The 6,493-nt window shown below is 41.9% G+C and overlaps 1 long non-coding RNA gene across 1 annotated transcript; it reads left to right on the top strand.

Moving 5' to 3' along the window:
- Positions 1-4,332: 4,332 nt before the first annotated feature.
- LOC140329947 (uncharacterized) lies at positions 4,333-6,139 on the top strand. The gene is made up of 2 exons (XR_011920526.1): positions 4,333-4,517; positions 6,028-6,139. It is a non-coding gene; the product is annotated as an uncharacterized lncRNA (long non-coding RNA).
- Positions 6,140-6,493: the final 354 nt, after the last annotated feature.

Raw genomic sequence — 6,493 nt, forward strand, 5'->3', positions numbered from 1 at the left:
ATCTCTTATTAAAGTCAATGGGAGAGACTAGGAAGTATTTTTTGCAGCAGATTGCGGCGGGGTTCCCCACTTTCTGGTTGTTTGAAGATTTGCACTGCAGCCTCGCCTGGTTCCTGTGGTGCGGTTTCCCGCTCCTGGGCACACAGCAACAAATTGCTGCCATCTGGACAGTCACTGCAGATGTGAGCGGGCATCTGCACAAGTACCAAGGTAAAGAATTCCTGCAAAGTATTACAGAACTGTAATCAGAAAAATCCTTCCTGTTGGAGTACCTGGGAAGTTTGCTATAATTCCAGGTGTGGTGTTCTGTAGTTCAGGTACGCTCTGCTTTGACCTACCATTTAATTTAAGTAATTTAAATTTAAGTAAATTGCAAAGCACCTACACATGCAGCTTGGAGATTACTGCAGGGAACTAAGTGTGATGTACCTTAAAGAGTATACCCAGAAAACGCAATGAGTTTTAAGAAATCCATTCCAGGTTTTCTGGATCACTCAGGTTCACCCATGATAGTCAATGTTTCCTAAACCAGGCCCAACCAATTCAGTGAATCGTCACCTTGGGAATATTTCATTTAGCTTAGTCAATGTGGGAAAATTCACTTTGCAAACAACAGCCAATCACATGCAAGGAACTCTTTCTTGAACATGATTGGATGGTTGAAGTTAGCAAAAGCTGAGTGACATCTCCTAGATTGTAAGCTCTTAGGGGCAGAGTCCTCTCCTCCTCCTGTGTATCTGTCTGTCATTTGCATCCCCTATTTATTGTACGGCACCACGTAATATGCTGGCGCTATATATATCCTGTTTAATAATAATAATATTACCTTTGCCAGGTGAACCATCTCCGTTCCTTAATAAATCCCCCTCCTTTCCTCATTATGTGCATTTCACCGGCTCATCCGATTCTGTACAAAGAAAAATCTTTCATACAATGAAATCTTTTGGCAGTCAGAATGGCCGCTCGCCCTCACTGATCTATGAATAGCTATATTCCCAGCAGAGAGAAGTCACAATGACCTGCGGCTCGCAGTTCCCATTTTATTCTGCCGTTTTCTTATGTCAGAATAAAGTTTGGTTATATAGCGCTGGCGCTCATTATCTCTGCACTGATTGGGTGACTCAGGAGATGGGAAATAGAAATGATTAGCAAGAAAAATAACACCGAAATCCAGGAGAGGGAATAACTTCATCTGTTCTGTTGGCAGACACGAGGAAAACATCCGCCATGTTCATTCAACGTGGGACCATTTCTGCATGCAGAGCTGTTAGAAGGCAATTACTGCTTAAAGCGTACCTAAACTTTATTTTGTGACCTCTTTTATGTAAAGTAAAAATTCTTCTTTTTGTGTAACACCCTTTTTTTTTTTAAGAAGCCTTTACGTGCAAAGATAAAAATTTGTCGGGTGACGTAGGATGATGAACAGGAAGAAGAAGAGAAGATGGCGGAGCCCGGAGTGCCGGCTCCAGGATGAATCCCGGGGCCACGCAGGACCCGATGCAAGACACCTCCAGAGAGCGATCGGACTGCCCTGTGGGATTGAAGGTTTTGAGTTTAGTTCCTCTTTAATATCACCTTGGATCAGTTTTCAGGAATGGAACTCCATATAAATCTAACCACGATGCATGCTAATACACCAAATACTTATTCCATCTTTTATATGCTAAAAACAAATATTACAGCTGGGATTCAGCTCCTGAAAAGGCTTCCGGGTACCGGTCACATGAAGACAAGTCTGTGAGCGTGAATAATATGATTAATCTATCCTCTCATCCGCTAGACCGATCTTTCCCAATCTTTTCAACCCTGAGGAACACTTGATATCTTTTTCAGGTCTCCAGGAACCCCTGGCTTAACCAATTATTTGGGAGAAAAGCTACTTTCATTGCTAGAGAGAATCTCTACCAAGTGGAATCGGCACCACAACTATGAAGGCATCATCAAACGGGGGATCGATCATCAACAATTCCAGGAATCCTTAAGAACCTCAGGAGGAACCCTAGGTAAAAATGGTTGCTCTAGATCAGGGGTGGGCAAACTTTTTGGACTACTAGGCCATTTCCGGAGGTCAAGAAAGCACACTAGGCCAGAAGATACAAGGTGTCCAAGGAAAGGATTTTTCCAACTGTGACTGCAGCCTTAGTCTTCCGCTTATCCATGGTGTGGTCCCTGTACGTGTGCGCATGCTTGGCATGGAAATGCCCCTTTAGATTGCACACTAAACACAAGGCTTTGTTGTGGTGTTAGACGAGGAATAATTTGTCAGTTTATTCGGGGTTGAAGACACGGAGACTGGTAGCTGCGTGTTGCCTCTGCTCTTTAGTAATTGGGGTCACTGTGCGAGAACTCGATGATATCGCGGGAACTCGCAACAATTCAATCAGGCCGGATCCAACAATAAATAACTAGGGGGGCGTTACGCCAGACTGGAATACTGGCTAGGCCGTATCCCCCCTTAAGGCCCGGAGTTTGCCTACTTCTGCTTTACATAATTATTAATACACAGTGTTTATATAACACCAACATATTACACAGCGCTGTACAAAGTCCATAGTCATATCAATAGCTGTCCCTCAGAGGAGCTAACAATCTAATGTCCCTACCATAGTCATATGTAGTATCCGGAGTAAAGACGGGGAGAACCTGCAAACTCCATGCAGATAATATCCTGGCTGGGATTCCAACCTGCGACCCAGTGCTGCAAAGGTTGGAGTACTAACCACTGAGCCACCTATCTGACAATCTGAATTAACCCTTGCAGTGGGAAGGCGAGACCATTGCAAGGGTAAATGTTTAATCTGCAAATATGGAAGCCGCCATTGCTCAGGTGTGATCCTGAGAATCATTCTGATCAATGTGTGGAGGTTGAAGCCATCATGGTAGCCTCTCATCTGTCTCTCTGGTTTCTCCTAGAAATAATACTCAGTACTTCCAGGTATGGGGGAGGGAGTGAGTGACTCCATGTGACAGTGATGGGCCAATCACCTGAAGTCTGTATTCTATTATTGAGCGTCTCCTGACCTCCCCAAGGCTATCGGCAGCTAAATAGAGAGATGGAAGTGATGAAAGTGAACCACTTGCATGGTAAAGCACCGGTTCAGTTACAAACTAGAAGCTGGTATATCATTTTTCTGGTGTGAAAGCTTTTATTTAAAACCTGCAAATTACCGTCTTGCCTTTACAGTGTTTATGTCTCATGGGATGAGGTTGCATGCACCAGAAACTCATTACTTATCATGGGACCAGGCGACTTTCCTGCTGCTCAGTAAATGCCACGATGTAACCTACTTAAAGGACACCCGGGTGCTGCTGAAGCCGTTATAAAACCTGAGACCTGAAAAACATCCCTGCTGATAAATGTCACTGATTTGTTTTCTGCCGTCTAGCTAGCAGCACAGTGTGCGACTGTTAATGGCGTAAATAGCTGTATTTCTGCACAGGCGTGACAGATCCAACGCTTGCTGCAAATATTCCCCTGGCACCAAAAACTTATTCCAGCTTAGCATAACATCTTCATACCAGCATGTTCAAACTTACTCCATGCAGATAAAGACAAATTAATAAACTGTGTAATTACTAATGCATCATTAAACGTATGTTTAAAGTAGGACTGGTGACATCCAGTGTCAGAAAGAGGTACTGCAGGGGACAGCTCTGAATTATGCTGAGTATTGCAGCAAAAGGATCTCTGCTCTTTAGGAAATATTGGAATTGTGCCAAAGAGGGGATTTTAATAAGTGAACCTGAATTTGTTTGTTTGTTTGTCTTTCATTACTGCCTGTCTTCATGCTTATGAGGTCTTAGTTTTTATGTCACTGAATCCGAGCAAGTCTGCAAATCACTAATTCTGTCCCTGACATAGAGTTACAGAGATTTGTAGTCTCCAAGGATAGGTAGCAGCAAATGGTGGAAATTTATATCTCAATTTAGTTACCACATTCCTCAGCAGCACCTGTGGGGTCATCAATGCTTTCTGTGGGTGCATAGTGGGGTCTTATGTGACTACAACTCCTCCTACACCTGTACTAGGTAGAGACCCCCCACCTTATGATATCCCAGCCCTATTCCCTACCCAGGTTATTAGACACTGTAGGTTGTAGGTTGGGTACAATATGGAATGTGATCCCTTCCCCCAGGATATTGGGTACCATACTGTATATGATCCCTTCCCCCCAGGTCATTAAAGTCATTGTACATGATTGTTTTACTTTTTATTTATGGGCCCTATTTGTGTGTACAGAGCTTTGTGTGAATGAGCCATCCTCGCCACCTACTGGCACTGATGGGTAATGCATTTATTTGACAACTGGTTTATGCTTATATAAGATTTCTTACATTATTTATGTGTTTTGCAGGCCCTACAGTCCTCGAAGTGTTAAACACTCTTCTGAGGCAGCTGCGACTGAGCATCGACTACGAACTGACCGGCAGCTATGACTCTGCCATCAACATAGACGTAAAGATCACCAACGAGAAAGAGGAAAGAATGTTCCAGGAGGCCGTCATCAAAACTATCGGTATGGGAAAATTTGCATAATTTCCTACATCACTCTAACAGTTATATTAGTTGATTCATATATATATATAAATAGAAGAAACTCATATCGGTCATTTGAGATCAGCTTGATGGGTGAGGAGCACCTTGTGCAGTCAAATCACTTTGTATTTTTCAGTTTAATTTTAATTTGTACTGATGGTCAGAAAACAATGCAGCCAACCCAGGTTGGAGGATTGGGTTACCTTCAGGGCTCTGGGACATATAGAAAGATGACAATCATTTGGGCACTTTAGATAATTCATTGGGTTAACAAGGATTATGGATTTCTTCAGCTTAGTGGCAAATGACCCCCTGGAACCATTGGTCAGTTCCACCTGGTACCATCTCTATAATGGACATCTTCCAGCACCACTGTGCACTAAGCAGAACCAATTTAACGTAGTCAGTAGCATCTCACCGCCTGCTGGTTCTGTAAATGTCCAGAGCAGTGCTAAGTTTACAGAGCAAATTAATTATTTCATTGTCAAAGTGTTGCAGCATTTTAAATGATTCTGTAGTAAAGAACCATACACATGGACAGAACTAAACCTTTGGAGCTCACCAAGCCTTGTGTCTTTTTTGCACAGCATGTTTGCACAATAAGGCATACAGCACCTTGCAAAACGCTCTGTTCTATTATTGTGATGTTGGCACCCCCTAGGTGATGATATATTCCAATGGCCATAATAATAACTTCTGCACATTGGCATGGGAGTTACTTTGTCCTGGCATCTGTAAGATGAAGAACCACATGTGTGGTTGTCTGTACAATTTGTAAATAATTGCTGCCAGGCAAAGGAAGAGTTTTTTTGGCATAAGGAACAAAAGAGCTTTAGTTTCAGTTATTTTATTCTTTTGGAGCCTCACAAAACATTTACACCCTATAAGAAGACTTTTTCAACATATTTGAACAAGCAATGATTAGATCAAACAGTGTTTACAGATAAAGTTTTATACATATATAAAAGCAGCCCATTTTCCAGGCATTTTTTAAAAGTTCCCCAGAAAACTGTACCTTTAATGCTTTTTTGTACAGCTTTTTCCTAGCACCCCAGCCATGATGTTTTATTAGTACAATCTTTAATTATAGATCTATTTTGACACCAGCTGTTAAAAGAGATACCTACAGATCCTGCAAAATAATTTGGGGGCTCTTAACCAGAGTTTTCTGAGAGGTCCAATCCTGGAGATATTATCAATTATAGGTTTCTTTTGTTTTCTGATTTCTTTTTCTGGTACCTGTGTCTTCTTGCTACATAGCTTTTCAATGAAATATTACTATAATAATTTTGCAGAGTGCAGATATTAGGGTAACACATAAAATCAATTAGGAAAATTTTGAAAAATGTCACTTAATACCTACTGTACATAATAATGATACCCAGGGCCACTGTCAAGCATTTCTGGGCCCCATACTCTGTGACAATTCTGGGCGCTATCCCCCTCGCAATTTTTCATGGTGCTCATATAGTTCTGATTTTCCTTTGTAGGGTCATTTGCCAGCACATTGCCCACTTACCAAAGATCGGAGGTCATGCTGTTCATCATGGGAAAAGTGCCACTTGCTTCAGTTCATCATAACATGGAACCTGAAAAATCAGGGTAAGACTGGAGCGTCACTACTTTTTTGTCTGCTTTTCCTTTTAAATACAATGGGCCTGATTTATTAAAGCTCTACAAGGCCGGAGAGAATACACTCTCACCAGTGAAGCTAGGTGATCAAGCAAACCAGGAATGGATTTCTTCAATGTCATTTGCTATTTGCTAGCAAATGCTTTGAATCCTGGACCAGATCCTTCCCAGATTTGTTGGATAACCCAGCTTCACTGGTGAAAGTGTATTCTCTCCAGCCTTGTAGAGCTTTCATAAATCAGGGCCAATGTGTATGATTTCAAAATACAAAATAGAACAATAAACTGGTTTCTGATCAGTGTCCTCATTGTGCGGTACGTTCAT

This window comes from Pyxicephalus adspersus, chromosome 4, assembly GCF_032062135.1.
Source record: "Pyxicephalus adspersus chromosome 4, UCB_Pads_2.0, whole genome shotgun sequence".
In the NCBI taxonomy this organism is placed as follows: Eukaryota; Metazoa; Chordata; class Amphibia; order Anura; family Pyxicephalidae; genus Pyxicephalus; species Pyxicephalus adspersus.